This window comes from Leptonotus elevatus, chromosome 8 (genome assembly GCF_054856555.1).
Source record: "Leptonotus elevatus isolate MCC_2025b chromosome 8, RoL_Lele_1.0, whole genome shotgun sequence".
Taxonomy (NCBI): Eukaryota; Metazoa; Chordata; class Actinopteri; order Syngnathiformes; family Syngnathidae; genus Leptonotus; species Leptonotus elevatus.
Window position 1 is genome coordinate 10,628,162 of NC_141246.1, and position 20,160 is coordinate 10,648,321.

Consider the following 20,160-nt stretch of genomic DNA (forward strand, 5'->3'; position numbering starts at 1 on the left):
TAGACAGGTGTGTGGCAGTGTCCATGTTGAGGTAATGAGCCACAAATATTAGAGCAAAAATCTATAAAAGCGTATTTCAGTAAATATGTACATAATGTATTCATCAATAAACATTGTTGTCCTTAGTTGTTATGAACTAAATCATCAGCTACAAGTCGTTTCACCCTATAATCAAATGTTTACTGCATCTGATTGCAGGTCAAATTGCTGCATATACAAACTGAGACAAAAGTAAGTCATTTGTTTATATATATATATATACATATATATATATATATATATATAGTTTTGTTTTTTTTAGTTTGCAGACAAAAAAAATCTACACACTACCCAAATATATATAGGTTCTTAAGGAGAACTGCTTCTGGGTATAATTTACCGTTTCATAATGGTTGTACAGAACCAACCATTATCCAATTTAGCATCGAACCAAATGGTTCGTGGATATTAATCCCACACTCTTAAAACTGCTGAGTCAAATTGGGGGTCAACATTTTTTTTACTACAAATTGGGTATGCTTATAAGAGTAGGCCTATATAAGAACGCCATCTACAGAATCATGAGTACCTATAATGGATCTCCAACATTTCAAAAGAACCGGAAGAATGAAAAATAAACCACTAAACAACCCACGTGGTGCTATATAGAACTAGGACTGCAATATAGAACCGCTGAAACGATTGATGATTACAAATGAATTCATGTTCGTATACATTGAAAGTCGAACGTGATCAAATTGAATGAGCAATTAAGCAAACATAATTTTTGCATTAGATTGTATTTCGTTCTTACTTTTTTTGTTGTTTTGTATTATATATATATATGTGTAAACGAATGCTGTCCCAGTGATGTTAATCCAATGTTTGGGGATGCAGCAGTCCAAACCAAAAACAATTGTTTTGTCAGTTTTATCTATTTTTTATATGATTATTTAAGGAATGATTCATCAAGTTTTTTTTAACACATTGACGTTTTTTTTGTAAAACAGGCCTGATAATAATAATAATAATTTTCTCAAAAATATAATAAAACTATATGCCCCGTGAGAATATTCTCCTTAATGTTTGTTGATGAACTTGCAAGGTCAAAGTGCTCTATAAGATACAAACTATTGACTTAGTTGTTCACCCTAAAACAGACTTGTTGGTTGTTTAAGCAGACAGTCGGTTAAGAAACGACCATTGAAAAGGAAGAACAGGCCCACATTCATATGTTTGTCAACTGGGGATTTTTTTTTTTTTTTTTTTTTTTTTGCGTTGGGATTTAATTCGAGCGTTCCTCTTCCTGCACGCAGAGCGCGACTGATGCGGTGCGTTTCGCCCTTGCATGAAGTGGAGGATCTGTACACGCCGGAAGGCCGCGATTTGCGCAGATAAAAGCATGGACTGCTCCGGGAAGGGCCCACGTGCGTGCGCGCGCGCGTGCTCACTCACACTCACACACACACACACACACACACACACACACACACACACACACACACACACACACACACACACACACACACACACACACACAGTCCCCTGCACTGGGAGAGCAACAATGACGCTTGTGTCCGTCGTGGCTCTCGCTCGTCTCTCTTTGCTCTCTTTGTCTGCATCTCAGGTGAATTGTAGCCATGTGATCAAACGCCCAAGCCTCTATCCATTAACCCTCGTAAATGAAAAAATGGGGAACAAAAAGCAGTTTTGTGCTGCAAACATGAAGAGAGGAAAGGAGGGGAAAAAATGATAACAGAGAGCGATGTGTGCGTCCTTTCTCCCCTTATGTCCGAGCATTGACACTGGTCGCGCACATAGAGAAATTCCTCCTCAGCAGAATGGATGCTCCTGGTTGCTCTCTGCATGCAACACCTTTTTTTGAGCCTTTCTGGATTTATGATGATGAGGATGGGGATGAAGGTGCTTGGTGGTGGAGGTGAGGGAGGGCAGGGGGGGGGGGGGGGAGAGGGGGGGAGGGGGGTACCTCCAGGCTGCACCCCACTGATCAACTCGTCGGACCAGGCCTGGAAGTGAGTGTTGTATTATTTTTGTTGTTGTGTGTGAGTGAGTGTGTGTGGAAAGTGTTTGGTCTTTAGGTTGGCGCAGTGCAAAAGGGAGGAAGCTGCGGTTTTGCGCAGAGAAGTTGACTTAATGCACTTGGATGTGCACGACCCCCAGGGAGCCAACTGTGGGTCTGCACGCGCTGTAATTATACTCGTCACCAAGTGGAAGTATTTTATTTAGGGTGCCTTTAATAGAACAATTCGTTATTCTGAGGTTTTATTTGTTCCACCTTAACGAGTTTATTTCATATTAAACACGACGACTACACACACTTACCTGTGCTTAACTAAATGCATTTAAGCAAGTCAGATTTACAGAAAGTGCACTCGTCATAATTTATACAAATAGAATATATTTAAATATATGCAAACGCACATAAAAAAATCGATTGCCGTATTTATTGGGTTTTTTACGAGGTTAGTGCAAACATGTACATTAAAAATTGTTATCAGGAGAGACGTAATGAATTCATTGAAAATTCTGGAAACATTTTCAATGTTTTTAGCGCGGACCATGTGTCGTAAAAATGTATTTTGTAAACAATCATTTTTAAACCAACCCCGAAGTAAATTAAAGTAATCACGCGATTTAAAATATTCAACGAATCAGCCAATTATAGTAATTACTTTTAATGTATATTTTTGTGTGCATTCCTGTACTTCAAGACGTAAATCGAAAAAAAAGTTTTCGTCTCAATTTAGACAAATGGGCCGCGGGATTTCTTGAATTAGCCGGAAGCATTTTAGTTCTTTTAATTTAAACTGGTTGACGGCAGTTTTAAAAGAAGCAAATTGACATGCATGGCATATGACGTTGATAAAATGTTTTGTGGTTTGTTTTTCCTCGCCTGCAGGTTGTTCTCATGCTCAAGCTGCAACACTGGCCTTTTTCATTCATCCATGTCACATTTAAATTTACTTGGAAAACACCACTGCCCTTTTGCTATAGATTTGATTGTTCTGATTTTAATAAAGGCTTCTTTTATATTTCAAGACACAATCTGTAAATTAATTTAAAAAAAATTAGTACAAAATAGTCTCATTTTTGTATAAAATAAGAATATTTTTTGTTACTCAAGTATACCATGCATCCATTTACTGCATGCAAACAACATGAACTTGATAAAAAAAATAATTAAATTAATGGAACCAAATGAAATAAAATGTAATGTAACATGTAGCATTACGTGACAACAAAATGTAACTCAACTCAGAATTAATTTAGCCCAAGTAACTAAAGTTTTGCTTAATCAACTCACCTCTGCTCAAACTACTCAACTCCATTAAATAAAACTATAAGAGAACCTACAAAGCACATTTTCTGCCTATAATACAAGTGAACCTGATCTTAACTCATTCACTGCCATTGACGGCTATAGACGTCCAAAATTAATTTGAACTATTTCTAGTTTATTTTTTTTCTCCACTTTTGTTAATAAGAGTAAGAAAACCTAGAAACAAATGTTGTACATTTAGAACAGATATCAAATTTGTGATTAATCGTGAGTTAACTAGTGAAGTCATGTGATTAATTACAAATTTTTTCAATCGCCTGATGCCCCTCATTTTTAATAATCTTTTCTTTTTGTTTTTCTTTTTTTAAAGAAAAGTTTATTAATAATTAGGAGCATCAGGCGATATTTAAAAAAATCATAATTAATCGCATGACTTCACTAGTTAACTCACGGTTAATCACAAATTTGATATCTGTTAAAATTGTAAAAAAAAAAATCCCCCTAGGTTTTCATACTCTTGTTAACAAAAGTGGGAAAAAATGTTAAACTAATAAAAATAGTTCAAATGAATTTTTTACGTATATAGCCGTCAATGGCAGTGAATGAGTTAAATGTATAAATATATTTTATAAAAAAAAAAAAAAAAGAAGTGCCACAGGCATTTTGTGACATTTCCTGTCCTGTTGGTCAAAGCCTAGAGGGGGTTCGTGATTGTGGCTGTAAGCAAAAAAAAAAAAAAAGGAGAAGAAAAAGGAAAATAGAGCTCACATGGTGCATCAGTGCCTGCGCTAACCTGCCATGTGACTGCAGTAATGGGCCTCTCCATATCTGCACACACACACACTAACCACAGTGTCACAAGAATCTGAGACACGGCTCTTCCTGGGAGGGGGGGGGGGGAGAAAGGAGGAAAGGGGGAGCGGATGGGATGACAAGGTCTCATGATCTGTCGGGAGGGGAAAAGGTCACCCCTCAGGTGCACAACAAATCATAATAATCAAGAAAATGCAGAGTTGCAGCAACTACCAAGCAAAACAATCCATCGCGGTAAACACAAATGATTTGCACAGAATTTGTCTTTAGAGTGATTTCCACAAATTTGGTCAAGGACAAGGTATGGACCTCGCGAAACTCAACTGATTTCGAACAACATAAGAATCAACTTTTGAATCGAGGAATTAATTTCTTTAGAATAGAATACAATAGAGTTTTAATAAACCCACAATGGACCAATTCATGTAGTAACAAAGTAGACAGTAGTTCTGGGAATAACTGGGTAACCTACAGATACAATATTACCATAAGATTTCACTATGACAACAGTATCACAAAGCAGTAAATAATAATTATTGATTGAAACACATAGCAGGTCCTTGACGTACGACGAGCGCCGAAATACGTTATCACGTGGTACAAGAAGTAACACCCAGTTACAGTTGTAGTGTTTTTTTTTTTTTTTACTCGTCTTATATTTATAACCAACAAGTGTTTTCATACAAACACAGCCCAATACCATCACAGATACTGTCTTTTGAAATGTGTCTTTATAACAATCCGCATCATCCTTTTCCCCGGAGGACACTTCATCCACATTTCCAAAAACAAATCAGAAATGTGGACTCGTCAGACCACAGGACACTTTCCGCTTTGTGTCAGTGAGCTTAGGTCCACAGAAGCCGCCGGGCGTTGTTCATCGTTAGCTTTCACTTTGCATGGGAGAGTTTTAACTCACATTTGTAGATGTAGCGAGGGACTGACAATGATTTCCTGAAGTGGTCCTGAGCTCACGTGGCAATATCGTTTTTAATGATCGTTTTTAATGCAGTGCTGCCTGGATGATCAAAGAGATTCAATGTTGGAGATTTGATCAGATTCTCGGAATCTTTTGATGACATTATGGACACAGAAGACAAAATGCCTACATTTGTTGCAATTTTGAGAAACATTGTCCTTCTTCAGATGTTGGACTATTCACTCACACAATTGTTCCCAAAGTGGTAAAACGTGTTGCTTGTGAACACCTGAGCCTTTCAGGGATGTTCCTTTCATACCCAATCATGACACTTACCTGTTTCCAATTAACCCGTTCACCTGTGGACTGTTCCAAACAGGTGTTTTTTTAAAGTTTTTTTTAGCCTTATTCAACTTTTTAAGTCTTTTGTTGCCCCTGTCCCAGTTTGCGAACAAGCCCTGATTTCAGGGGCCAGCAAGTGGCAAAATGGCCACCCGTGGAGATGAATAAAAACGGGTATGATTTTGCTGTTTACTTCATATTCCACAATATTAATCCGAACGCCATGTTTAAGAAAAATTTTCGGTTTGATTTGCCCTTTAAAAAGTACAGAATAGAGATTTGAACGTAGAACCCCTGGACTGCGAGGCAGACGTGCTAACCATTAACCGGTATATGTAAATGCTCGTTCTATCATATTATGTTCTATTCGAACGCATATTCCACCCAAAAATACGACTGCAAAATTGCCATCTCGTATTGTTGTTATGATTGTCACGTTGCTAGTAATGCGCACAGAAAACAAAAACACCCTCTCCTACTGTCAAGAGGGGAATTCCTCAAATATGTGACGCTGGATGGAGAGAAAGGGCTGGGGTAAAAAAAAAAAAAAGAAGAGGGAAAGAGGACAATGGTAGACAGCAAGCAAGAGACGTAGATAGGGGAAGTCAAATATTCACATGCCGGGTCACATTCTGCATTAAATGGTTGTATAATTGGGGGAGAGGCATTCCTCCTTCTCGTGTCACTGCGGTGAAAAGAATGCTGACATTTGTTCCGATTGGTGACAAAAGGGTCTGAAATGATGCAGATTTTCCAACATTCTGAACCGAGTTTGACTTGACTTGTATGACACGCTCGGAAGCAGGGATAGACATAAAAAAATGATTTGTTGATGAACTGATTGTCAAGAATTCCGTTGAACGTGTGGGATAGACGGTTGTGAAATGGTGTCGCGAAGCAACAGGAGCAACATGGAGAATGCTTCTTTGCTGCAACAAGATGAGGTATTATAAATTCAATCTCAACTTGTTTCCTGTCTAAAGAGGAACAGCGTGACATCATTTATGGAAACTTGAGCGACATTGACATTTTTTACAAATACACAGTATCACAATTTTTCTTAAATATTGTTCACAAACCAGTCTAAATCTGTGATAGTGAGCACTTCTCCTTTGCCGAGATAATCCATCCCACCTCACAGGTGTGCCATATCAAGATGTTGATGAGACACCATGATTAGTGCACAGGTGTGCCTTAGGCTGCCCACCATAAAAGGCCACTCTGAAAGGTGCAGTTTTGTTTTATTGAGGGTGGTCTGGGGATCCAGAAAACGAGTTGGTTTTTGACTGGACCCCCCAATATAACAAAACTGAATCTTTCAAAGTGGCCTTATTGGGGGAGGGGTTCTGGGGACCCAGAAAACCAGTAAAAAAACAACAACCAGAACCCCCCCATAAAACAAAACTGCACCATTCAGAGTGACCTTTTATTGTGGGCAGTCTAAGGCACACCTGTGCACTAATCATGATGTCTAATCAGCATCTTTATATGGCACACCTGTGAGGTGGGATGGATTATCTCGGCAAAGAAGAAGTACTCACTATCACAGATTTAGACTGGTTTGCCAACAATATTTGAGAGAAATGGGGATGTTGTGCATGTGGAAGAAGTTTTAGATTGTTGAGTTTATCTCATTTAAAAAATGGGAGCAAAAAAAGCAGAGTGTAGGTATGGTAATTATCAACGACTGCTACATTAACACTCAAACAAAGAATGCAATATTATTCTCTCTGTTTGCTGGGAACAATTACTACTGGACCTTAGTTGGGGGCCTTTTCTGCCTCTTCTGCACTTAATTATCCATCTCTTCCAGTACACCTCAGTGTTACCTGGCATGTTTTTCGACGGTGCAACACTAAACGTGCGGAAAACTAAATTCAGGCTTGCCTGTGTACTGAAAATCCCTTAAAAATGATTGCATAAAATTCTGTGAAAAAGCAGGGACTGTACACCAATTCATTGGATTCTGTGTAAAAGACACAGGCGGCTAAATGCACTACTGTTATGGCTCTGATGCAGCAATTACGCAGAATGTCAAAGAGGAGAGCCTCATCACACAAAAAAAAAAACCTCTTAGGGCTTGTGTGGAACGAGAAAAAGTCGGTATGCGCAGGGGGAATTCCAAATAAGAGCCATCACCCAAATTATTATTATTTTTAATCATGTAATTAAAATACTTGGACAACCCGTTCCAGACAGCACTGTAACACCTCGCTCTTTTTACGGTTGTCGTATAATAAAAAATGAGTTTGTTCCCGTGACTGTGGCCGGTTGAGCTTTATGTCATTTGGATGTGTGGGTTGCAAAGTGCTGGAGGGAGAAAAGGGTCACGTTGGGAACGGGTCATGAGATGGTGACACGTGGATAAAGAAACAGGCCTGAGATCTCGCTTCTTTGTTTTCTTTTTTTTCATCCACGAAGGAAGCCAGGGATGCAGGTGTTTGTGGATGATGCAGCGAGACGAATAAAAAATGATTCTGCTTTCTGACCTCTGCCCCTCCTTTTTTGCCTCCTCTCAGTTTCACCCAATGAATTAGTGCAGCTGCACCACTCCTAAATGGGTGCCGCTCTTTTTTCCTGCTAGTGTATGTGACCCACTATGAATCCTCTCTTTGTGCTCCCCCTCCTCAGCTCCCTCCTCCTAGTTTCTTGCCTCCTTTTGGGGGGGGGGGGGGGCTTGGGTTGCAATGGTGTTAGCACTGGTGATGTGGTGGCCGTGGTAGCGATGGAGGAGGCAGTCGGCGGGAGGGGTGGATGTTGGGTTAGCGAGGGGTGGGGGGCGAGGGGGGGCTGCGTCAAACTTGTTGGATTACATTCCAGTGCAGCTGTGGAGGCTGGTGCAGGCCATAGCGGGATCATCATTGCATTGCAAGGGCATCATGAATGGACTATTGTTTGGAAAGGCCCGCATCTATTTGCTGCTAACTTCATCCTGACAGGCGAACAGAACAACAAGCTGATGAAGCACGACATTTAGAAATGTTTTGGGGGGTATCGGAGAGGAAAATGGGGGATCAAAATCAATGCGTTCGTTCCATTCAAATATCAAAAACTGAAAAAGTGATTATTGTGTTATTTGTTGATTACAGAAATCCCCCCCCCCCCCCCAAAAATGACAATAATATGTTCTATGCAGCCGCACTAGTCTAAATATGGTATTCTGGTTAATATTGTGTTAGTGGAATATGAGTTAAGCAGCAAAATCCAGACGTTTTGATCAATAGCAGATCAATGCCGTCGAGTGAAAATTACATCACAGTTGCTGAGGTCTCAGACAGCAACCAATCATAGCTCAGCTTCGGTAACAGGTGAGCTGTGATTGGCCTAGCCTTGAGCAACTGTGATGTCATCTTCAGTTGACAAGTGGCAAAATGGCCGCCCCCTGAAATGAAAAACAAAAAAAAACGGCTGGGTTTTGCTTTATAACTCATATTCCACAAATGCATCATTAATCAGAATGTCATGTTTAGACTAACTCTTTTAACGCCAAAAACGTTTAATGACGTATAAAAAAAATCCAAATGAATGCCGCTAAAAACGTTTGTTGACGTTTACTATGTTTTTTTTTTTTTTTTTTCAATGGGCTTTGTTATTGGGGTTGTAAAATCCCAAAACACCCACTAATAATGGCCAGCAGATGGCAGCATTGTATCTCTTTTCAATGGTCTCCCAGTAATATGGACAATATGGACTTTACGATGAAACATCCTGAATATGATGAAATAGAACGTTTTCAAGAATGACGCGAATGATCAAAGCCTTTGTCACGTTAAATGTAATTCGCAGAGCGTCACTAAATAAAAAAATATTAGTGTTTAAATAACTGTTGTGCAGAAAATGTATCTTTTCACAAAACGCTTCTTTTCTCCTTATCGTTTAAATTTTCGCTCAATGTCACTCAAATGACCTATTTTCAAATGGAGATTGCTAAAGAACGGAAAAAGTAGTGACAGCACACAATATTCTGTTTGGCTTGAAAGAGGAGTTAAAATGCTCGAAATCGGCTGGCACTGTCTGGGTTCTTTTTTTAGATAACGTGTCGCAGTAAAAGAGCTAGTGAAGTCACATATAGCATATTATTGTCAACAAACGTTTAAAGTTGACTTCCCTTTTAAGCGTTTTCTCATTTAGAATTTGATGCCTGCAACACGTTCCAAAAAAGCTGGGACAGAGGCAGCAAAAAAAAAAAAACTGGGAACATAGAGGAATGCTCAAAACACCTGATTGGAATATTCCACACAAACTCCTCTGAAATGGATCTGTGGTCTGACGAGTCCACAAAGCACCATCTGGGGCGTTATCAGCGCAAAATTCAAAAGCCAGCATCTGTGGTCTGTGGATGTGTTCGTGCCCGTCGCATGGGTAACCTGTACATCTGCGAGTTCACCATTAATGCTGAAAGGTACATACCGATTTGACTGAATGCTGCCATCCAAGCAGTTCCTTTTTAGGGACATCCCTTCTTATTTCAGCAAGACATTGCCAAGCCACGTTCTGCACGTTGCAACATCGTGGCTTCTTAGAAAAACAGTGTAAGCACTAGACTGGCCTGCCAGCAGTCCAGACCTGTTTTGTTCTTCTTTCAACTATTGTGCATTGATATGCGAGCAACTATTTTTTGCATCAATCGGTTAGGAAGCTAACCTATTGCTATAATTGTTAAATAAATAATAAATAAATATGACCAATTTCAATATAACAATCAAACTCAGGTGTTTGAATTTTTCTTTTTCTTTTCTTTTTTTCGACAGCCAGTTGAAAATGGAAAGAACGAATCCTACATGGCTAGCTGAACACAGTCAAAAGAGAGACGTGGTCATCCTTTTTTTGCGCCGTGACTCACATGCAAGAGTGATGGTGGTGATGAAGATGGGGATGATAGCGACACACGCACACAATGGCGCCATTGACAGCGAACTTTATGACGTTTGTGCCCCACGGCCACACATGCCAGCACGCTTAATAGTCATGCATGTACGTCGATTATTTTTCAACCCTTTCAGTAAAATTTTCTCAAGGAGTCGCTTTACAATAGAGGTTTGTACGTGCTTTGTGCATTGGTGGTTAATTAGCACTTTATGAAGACTTAGTAATAGCAATCATCAGCCCCCCCCCCCCCACCCCCTCCTGCTTGCCAAATAGTGATCTCACACTTTGCTACTTTGCCAGTTGAAATGTTTGTTAGTCGTGATATTTTTTCACTTGGTTTGTACTTTCGGTCATAAGTTTGCAAATAAATAAATTCAAGCGGTACATGAGAGCAAATGAACCGAGATGAACCCTCGAGTCCAAGCCTCTTTGAAATAGGTTTACTTCAATCAGCATCAATTTAAGTAATTAGCCGGCTTGTGCATATGAGAGGCTGCAGACAGACAACCCGTACTTTTACTAAGATGGTCGATTTCTGTGACTATGCTGCTACAGGAAAGATAACACCAGGAGAGATATGAAGAGCCGGCACGACTGAAAAGTCGACTAAAATTACTCTCATGTTTTTGCTGCTGCTGTCTGTGGTTCTTTAGTCAACATCACCATTGCTGCTTGTGTACCGAAAGCACAAGCTTCTATAATTATTAGTTGTTAAATATTTGCGCTGTAAAGTCACACTGCCAAATGAGACATTTCAATTTGTCCACCGGGTGTTTCTATTGGAGTTGTACTTTTATATCATTCCATGTTTAAAAATAGTTTTATGTTATCTTCATCCGTTTCTTTCTGATGTCCCCCTCTCATTTTAGCTGTGAGATGTGCTTGCCCTTTGACTTCAGGATCATGTGCTACCAAAGATAGATGATTTGAAATGCTACAGTGTCCTGTTCAATGTTTTATTTTAACCTTGAGGAAATGTGTCTTTACTTTAATACCATGACCCACTGTTTTTTTTAAAATGTGGATTAATAGAATAATTCCATTGTTTATTTTTAAAAAAATTATTAAATCCCAAAAATCCATTCAATTCAATACAACATCCCAAACGCAACACAAATTAAACTGTTTTGAATAATGAAGTTCCTACATTTTATATGCGATGACAATGTATATATTATTTCGGCCATCTTGAATGTAGCTTGTCCGTCAGCCATCTTGTGTATTTATATATATCGCTGAAGAATGAACAGCCAAACAAAAAGTAAACAACAAAATAAAGCGGAAGGAGTGGAGCAGACTTGCAGGAGAACATTTAATTAGTCTGTCTGAGCGAAAAGAAGAGAAAGAAAGAGGAAAAGGAGGGCCCGGGGGTGCCGAGGAAAAGACGTCCACATGAAAGACTCCGTTGTCCTAGCAGAGGGAAGACATGAAAGGCAGCACGACAAAGAGACGGATGAGATATCTGGGCCAGTGAAATGTGTCAGCCCTCCTTGTGTCTGTTATTTTCTTTCTTCTATATTTTTTCTTCAATAAAGTCATTTTTTTTGTATTCAAAAATGCGTAGGAGCCCCTTTTTGTGCACACACACTGCTGAAATGCTCTCCTCCTACACACAATTGAATGTTTTTAACTTTTATCACTACTGACATAGAATACACCAGTAAAACATTTTTACATTCAGTAGACTTGTGAAATTCGGGGGGCCTTGTAGTGCAAAAACACGAGCTAAACAAAGAGCAAATCAAAAATCATACAAAGAAATAACTAAATAGAATAAAAACATGCCACATGGAATCATTTCCAGGTAATGTATGTTCAACCAAGTTCTCCCTCTCATCCAATCAGACATGAATCTGATTCCACCTGCCCTCCCCCTTGAACTTCCAGCAGGTAAATGTAAAATTTCGGTTAGGCATTTATTAATGTGATTTTAGGATTTGCTGTTGTGATAGATTTGTTTTCATTTTTGTGATTACAATTTATTTTTTCTTGCGATAATTTTTTGTTTTTGTCCTTTAAAAAAAATATTGATTATTATTTTTTTGTTTTTGTGATTAAAAAAAAATAATCCTTGTGATAATTTTTCTGTTTTTGTGCTTTTTAATTTGCTGTTTTGAGTAGTTCTCTTATTTTATTTTATGTGTTTTTATTTATTTGCTGTCGTGTTTTGTTTGCTCTTCTGATTGATTTCTTTGTGTGTTTTTCATTTGCTGTTGTGTTTTAGTTCTTTTGTTTTTATGTTTTGCACTTCATGGCCAAAAGCTTTTACAATTAGTGAAACGCTCTTCCACACACTACTGAAACCCTTTCACACTTCATACTGAAATATGCATTTCAATTGTGCGTGAGAGGATTTCACTTGTGTATGTGATTGAGAAGAAAAATTCCCTTGCATGTATGACAGTATTTCAAAAGTGAAAGAGAGGTTATCCGAAAAATATGTCCCTAACTGCCCCTTACAAGATTCATCGTGATAGGTCTCAAGCTGCTCACTGATAGTCATCATCATCATCATCATCAACACACACACACAAGTTGGCAAGGGTGCAGAAATCCGAATCAAAGTGGGCATAATGGATTGGACTCAGGGGTTGCGCGTTTATGACACCCGCATAAAACATAAAAACATTTTTTCCTGCATTTCCAATTGTAGTGTGAAGTGCGGTGTCAGTCGAATATCTAATCTCCGACTGTCTGACATGATTCTCACGGGAATTGTTTGCATTATCGGCAGTTGGAGAAAAAGAAGAAAACAACTCTCTTTTGTGTCTTGACTAATAAACAGCCAGACTGCCAAACCCGAATTTGTAACGTTTTGGTGACATTTCTGCTCTTTTAAAAATAAAAAAAGAAGACTGTAATGTCTTATGTATTAAGTTTCTGATTCAAATACAACTTGTACAGGATTAGCCCAATATGCAAATGAGGGATGTAGCCCAAAAGAACCACGATGCCTCAAGCATGTAGTGGAGTGTAACTTCCCCGTTCTTATGACTGCGCCATGTGTGTTGTGTTTGTGTTGACAACACTTTGAGTCAAACTAAAATTGTGACAATACACTAGGAATTTGTTCCAAAAACAACAAGAGCATCTTGCATCAGAATGACTGTATTTGTAGTTAATGATTTTTTTTTTAATCGTAATAAAGGATCAAGAAGAAAGCACTTATCTTAAGCATGACATTTGATGTCATTATTAAATAATAGATGCAACAAATGCAACAAAAACAGCATGAAAAAAAAAATGCTCTGCATTGCTCAGATTCTTCAATTAAATCTCAGACGGCCTAAACAGTTGAGATCTCAATACATTGCAAATGTATTATTACCAATTGTTTTTGATATGTTTATTGATTTGATTGTTTTGCTGAACGTATTTTCACGGTACACAATAAATTTGTTCTTTAATACTTAAGGTGTGTTCCAAATAAACAAACAAACAATCATCTAATTTCCCGAGTCATTAATGTACAGCAATTAATGTGAAAGTCCATCATTTTGATATCAAATGCAGATTAAAAGACAACTTTCCTATCAGAGCGCCTTTTCCTAAATAAGTTTGTCTAAATATAATAAAAAAACGACAAGTTCAACAAGCGAAACAAAAATGGTCACAGTATGTGAAAGCAACAGTTTGATAGATATTCAAATTAAATTGTTAGTTGGGAGGATAGCCTGCTTCCGATTTGAAAGTTGCCACAGTTTTGAAGACTTAGACTTCACGCAACTTAAGGCCTATATTTTGTAAAATCATTCTTGGTTTTGTGCTACTCTCTCCAAATTAAATGACGATTTGTCATTGTGTTTTGTATTTTATAGACACATGCTGCACTGTGTTTTCAAACCCGAATTCATGTCCAAATCTCCTTCTCATATTTACTCGTCGAAGGATTTGTGACATCACAACTCATTTCAAGCTAAGAAAAGACAAGGAAATACACAGTATTGTCATCTTATACACACACGTTTGGAGTTAGTCCTCGTTCGATGCTCACTGAGCTGAGGTTGCTTATATTTCACATGAAGTTTTGCAGGTGACTATGTGTAAGACTCGAGAGAATTTAATCCAGAAATGTACAAACTAAAAAGGTGACAGATGATGATATTTGTGTTAGGGAATAGGCCGTTCTGAATTTCATCACACAGTGACCAATTAGTGGGGCTAATTTACATAATGCTGCCTCTGCACTGAGGTTCTCCACCCTTGACTTGACACCGAGAATGGGAGAAGACTCAAAGCCACTTTCAAGTAACACCTGGACAACACTGAAATACGACATCAAAGCCAAAAGTTAACTCATTCACTGCCATTGACGGCTATAGACGTCAAAAATTCATTTGAACTATTTCTATTAGTTTAACATTTTTTTCCACTTTTGTTAACAAGAGTATGAAAACCTAGAAAAAATGTATTGTACATTTAGAACAGATTTAGAATTTGTGATTAATCGTGAGTTAACTCGTCAAGTCATGTGATTAATTACGAAAAAATTTAATCGCCTGACGCCCCTCATTTTTTATAATCTTTTCTTCTTCATCTTTAAAAAAAAAAGTAATTTTAATTATTTAAATTTTTTTTATAATCTTTTGGTTTCTTAAAAAAAATAAGTTTATTAAAAATTAGGAGCATCAGGCGATTAAATGTTTCTAATCATAATTAATCGCATGACTTCACTAGTTAACTCATGATTAATCACAAATTTGATATCTGTTCTAAATGTACTATAATCCCCCCCCCCCCCCGTAGGTTTTCATACTCTTGTTAACAAAAGTGGGGGAAAATGTTAAACTAATAGAAATAGTTCAAATGAATTTTTGATGTATATAGCCGTCAATGGTAGTGAATGAGTTAAAGAGAGCTGCCTTGTTAGCATGGATTAGCTTTTGCTAACAGCATTAACTTCTGACATACTCAAATATTCAACTAGTTGTCCTATGGGGTGTACAGTATTTCTATTCGGCGCTGTTTCTGCTGCATGCTCCACATGAACGGTTCCCCACGCAAAGGTAGGGTAGGATAGGGGCGGTCTCAAAGTGCCCACTTGGAATGGAATGAAAGGACCTGATGTGACTTGCCATGACTGGATCACTCCCACAGCAGCGCAGCCCTCACATTCGTAGATCCTCTGGCCTGCGCGTGGCTACAAAATGACCAACACCAGGTCTTATCTGCCTCTGTGCAGAGATATGAATCCTATTGAAAACCAGCTGAGTCGCCGTGTAGAGGCTCCAAACCCTGCGCCCCAGAACCTCAATGACCCGAGGGCTGCCCTTCAAGAAGAGCGGGATGCCATGCCTCAGCCGACAACGAAAGGACGTCGTTGTCAAGCTGTAATTGATGCTCAAGGGCACATGGCGAGTTATTGAGACGTTGAAAATTTTAGTTGAGGCGTACCCACCGTTGTTCTTAATTTTTTGTTTCAATGAATTGTTTGAGATGAGGAAATCACCAGCGCACCCTTCTACTCAAATGTCCTACTTTCATGATATATTACATCACTGTAGCGTGAACTTTTTAAATTTTTCATAAATTTCACCTGAAAGCTAAATATCCCTAACTTTTTGTGAGTAGCATATAACTAGTACGTCACACAGTATAACTCCCAAATAAAATGGTTTGAAATATGCTTTTTTTTTGTAGCACCTTGATGTCATTTTCAGTCGACAGCAAGTGACAAAATGGCCGTCATCTGAGATGGTTAAAAATGGGTGGATTTTGCTGCTTAATTCATTTTCCACAAACGCAATATTAACTCATTCACTGCCATTGACGGTTGTAGGCGTCAAATATTTATTTTAACTATTTCTATTAGTTTTGCAATTTTTTACACTTTTGTTAACAAGAGTATGAAAACCTAGAATTTTTTGTAAAATTTGCAATTAATCGCGAGTTAACTTGTGAAGTCATACAATTAATTACAATTTTAAAAAAAATCGCTTAACGCAATTAACAATTTTTACTTTTCTTTTTTAAATCGCGTCAGGCGATTACAATTTTTTATTGTAATTAATCGGATAACTTCAATAGTTAACTCATGATTAATCATAAATGTTATATCTGTTCTAAATGTTCAAAAAAAATTCTAGGTTTTCATACTCTTGTTAACAAAAGTGGAAAAAAATGTTAAACTAATAGAAAGAGTTCAAATTAATTTTTGACGTCTATAGCCGTCAATGGCAGTGAATGAGTTAATTGTCACTGTATTGTACATAAAAGTTTCCCCTTTAAGATTCTGAAGGGGGTTGAAGGTTCCAGGGTTTTCCCCAAACTTAGGGTCAGGACCCAAAATTTGTCATGGCCATGGGTCACTTTTTATTGGGTCACTAAGAGTAAAACGTTGTAAGCTATTTTATTGGACATCAGGCACAGTGCTTGTTTGTTGTTATAAATTAATGTTGCTTATTCATCATTAATGTGCAATGTTATATTAATAATATTACATTTTGGTAAGAACGTGTTTTGGGGAGGAACCACATTTATGGTAATGGTCTGGAGTTGCAACTAAAAATAAATTGCGACATTTGTACCTTTATCCAGATCTTCCCCAAAATGGTTTGTAATTGGTCGTGTGTGGGCAAAGACACCCGCTGGAGGAAAATATTTGTATTATATTCCGCATTATTAATTTTTATTTTTTTTTTGTCAAAATGAATGCTGTGAAAAAAGGTCAAATTTGGATTAACTGTACACGATTTGAAACTAGACAATTTCATGATTGCCTTATATTTTGATTAACTTATTCATGTTAATATTTGCGCTTAAATCCTAACACGAACTTGCTACACAGAACACATAAAAAGCAGGACAGACAGACAGACAGGCTAGCTGGCAGACAGATAGAAGACGTTTGCCCTGTGGTGCTTCCCAGGCCAGCCGGGCCTCTGCTGAGCTGAGTCGCGCACGCTCTCACACACACACAAAGCTCTTCTGTTCCTCCAGCGAGCTGCCTCGCAGCTCGGCGGCACACAACAGCTCATTATGGAATCAAAGATGCCCCCCACCACCATCAGCACCATTACCGCCATCACCCCCGTGCTTCCCAGTGCCTAAATAGTGTCCCCTGCCGAGCGCACGCACTGTCACCAGCTCTGGTCGCAAAGCCTCGGGCCTCCACTGGCCAGTGAGGCCAAAAAGGCCAGCACACACACACACACACACACACACACACACACACACACACACACACACACACACACACACACACACACACATGAAAGCACACATAAGAGATGAAGACGGCACCTTATTAGGTAGACCTCTCGTCAGTCATTAGCAGCCCTTCCAAGGGGCCACAGAGGTCAGCCAGCTACTTTCCTTCACAGAACTTGCGGAGAACTTCAGTGACCCAGCCGGAGAGTGAAGGGACGCCATGACAGGGGAAAACATCAGGGCGGACATAACTGTGGATAACATGAAGAGGATGATGGTGAGCACCACATTTGGCCATGTGATGATTGCCAGAAGACATAACGAGGTCAAACTGAGCAGCAGCGAGAGGGGAGTTAGCGCATCACACTTAATTATGCTCAGCTGGAAACCTGCCTGAAATAAGTTAAGCTAGTTAGGAGCACAAAAAAGGAGAATTCCGGACATGTGATCTATATGAATTGTTTTTTCCGGGGAAAATTTGAGCATTTTCCCTCCCTTCCGATCAAAGTTCAGCAAAGGCCTGATTGTTGGATGTTGTTAAAAGATTATCTGGAGCGATTATCCTGTGGTGTAGGGTATGTTCATCTGCTCAGAAAATGGTCAGGGGTGACATGATTATTATTATTATTATATATATTTTTAAAACCTGTTCACTATTTACGATGATTAATGCACATGTGACTGAACAAAACAATAACCGATTAGAAACCATTAGACGATTTCCTGGTTGAGGGCAAGAGAGGAGTTTGCTTTTATTTTATTTTATTATTATTATTTTTTTAACCCTTAGCGTTAAGGAAATATGTCATTCTAAAAATAAAAAAACATACACACTTTAACGTGACATCAGAATTATTGCATTAACTAAAAATTAAATAGAACACTTTAAAATGAAGGACCATGTTAAAAATATGTTTTGCCATTTTATTTTCTATAGATTTTCTACAACCCATCTTTATTATTTTACCTAAAAACTGGCATGTAATTTATCATCCACGTTGTTGTTGATTGTGTACAATTACCACCCGATATAAACTGAGAAGATACACTCAGCGTGGATTTGGATGTTCACTGTTACGGTTCAGCCACATGGGGGCGCTTCAACAAAGGCCATTAAAAAGTCACTGCTTGCTGTCATTATTGTAATAACTTTCATTATGTCCTTTTTGTTTTCCCAAAACGTGTTACTTGTCCTTCCTGTGATCTTGCTCATCCCACTTTGTTCATGTATTCAATCAACCAATTTTGCTCCATTTTTATCTTTTACCTCAGGCAGAATGGGCATATTTTGGGTCAGGAGTTACATGATTACTTATTCTTCATATCCCAATTTGTAAGTTTTTTTTAAAATATGAATTATTACAAGTTATTTTGGGTATTTGTTCTTCTTGTCCTGTTTATGCTAACCTGGTTTGGGGGGCCTCCAGAGCTGAAATGCCCTGGTTTCTTTTGGGTACAATATACACATAAACAGCAGCAGCATTTTATTGTATACCATGTTGTCACATGGTTGCCTAGCAACAGAGTTCATGTGGAGATTTACTGTATTTAATTTGAAACAAAATTGTTTTGAAATATGAATATAGTATTTTAGAAATTTAACTCAAAGGTTGATGAAAGGCAACCTCTGACTGAAAATAGTGTAAATTATCCTCATTAGCGTAGGTGAGGTGCAAGAGGCTGAAATTCCCACGATGGACGATAACGTGCATGTATTTGGAATACCGGGGAGAAGAAAATCCACACAAGCACAGTCCAGAGATTCAAACTCAGGTCCTCTCGACTGCGAGGCAGATGTGCTAACCACTATGCGTCCGGGTTACCCCAGATTGTAATTCATGCAACCCAATTAAGTAATGGAAATATGCTATATTTCGATATATTTGGTGTATGGTACTAGAAAGTACAAAAGGAAAGTAGAATGAAATCCAGACTGTAATGTGCAACAAAATGACTGAGCTTCAGTAGCCTAAAAATGTCACTAGATGTAATGAAAATAAATTTCTCAAAGTACACTGTATGAATAGATATATTAAGCAACAATTATTTTAAAAGCAACTGCATAGTTAAGCACAATATTACAATGGCTACAAGCTACTTGGAAATGCTAATGTGCACATTTTTTTGCCACATCACCTTTTAAAGTACTCATATTGTAGAGTAGTCTAAAGATTGACTTAAGTTTCCTTACTCTTCCCAAACCAATCAATTTTTACAGTAAAGGCATGTGTAATTATTAAAGTTTGTTTTCCATATCTCCTTATATATGTTAGGCCAAACCAACCCAAGGAGTGGGTCCATATGTGAGTATGCCGCTAGCTAGCTAAGTTAGCCTTTGACAAATATGTGGACAAAGAAGGTGAAGTCGATCCGCCCAACCTGTAAGAAAGTGTGCTGTGCAAAATGATTAAGCAAGGACAATTCAAAGAATCATACTGTAATAGTAAATACTGTTTTTTATTAGGTGCTTTATCATACAAAACAACACACTGTGTTTGTATCTACTGATAAAAGAAGAATAGTGCATTTTCCTCTTCTGTACAGTACATTTTTTATAGTTATAATTGTGTCTTTGCTCATGATTTTTTCCCCCCTGTTGTTGCAAATGATGCCCACTCCTTTCTGTGATTTTAAAAGGATGTTCAAAAGTAAGGAAATAACTATGCTTAAAACAGTGACAATGAATGACAATAAGTTAAGTCTTTGTCCTACTTCCTTTTAGGACGTTTACACTTGAACACAGGATGGGTTTCGCTCCATTAAAAATGAACTCTGGTCTCAAATTTGG

At 38.2% G+C, this 20,160-nt stretch overlaps 1 long non-coding RNA gene across 1 annotated transcript; it reads left to right on the plus strand.

Moving 5' to 3' along the window:
- Positions 1 to 1,940: 1,940 nt before the first annotated feature.
- On the plus strand, positions 1,941 to 11,520 carry LOC147169713 (uncharacterized). The gene is made up of 2 exons (XR_015095840.1): positions 1,941 to 2,012; positions 10,106 to 11,520. It is a non-coding gene; the product is annotated as an uncharacterized LOC147169713 (long non-coding RNA).
- The last annotated feature ends 8,640 nt before the right edge of the window (positions 11,521 to 20,160 follow it).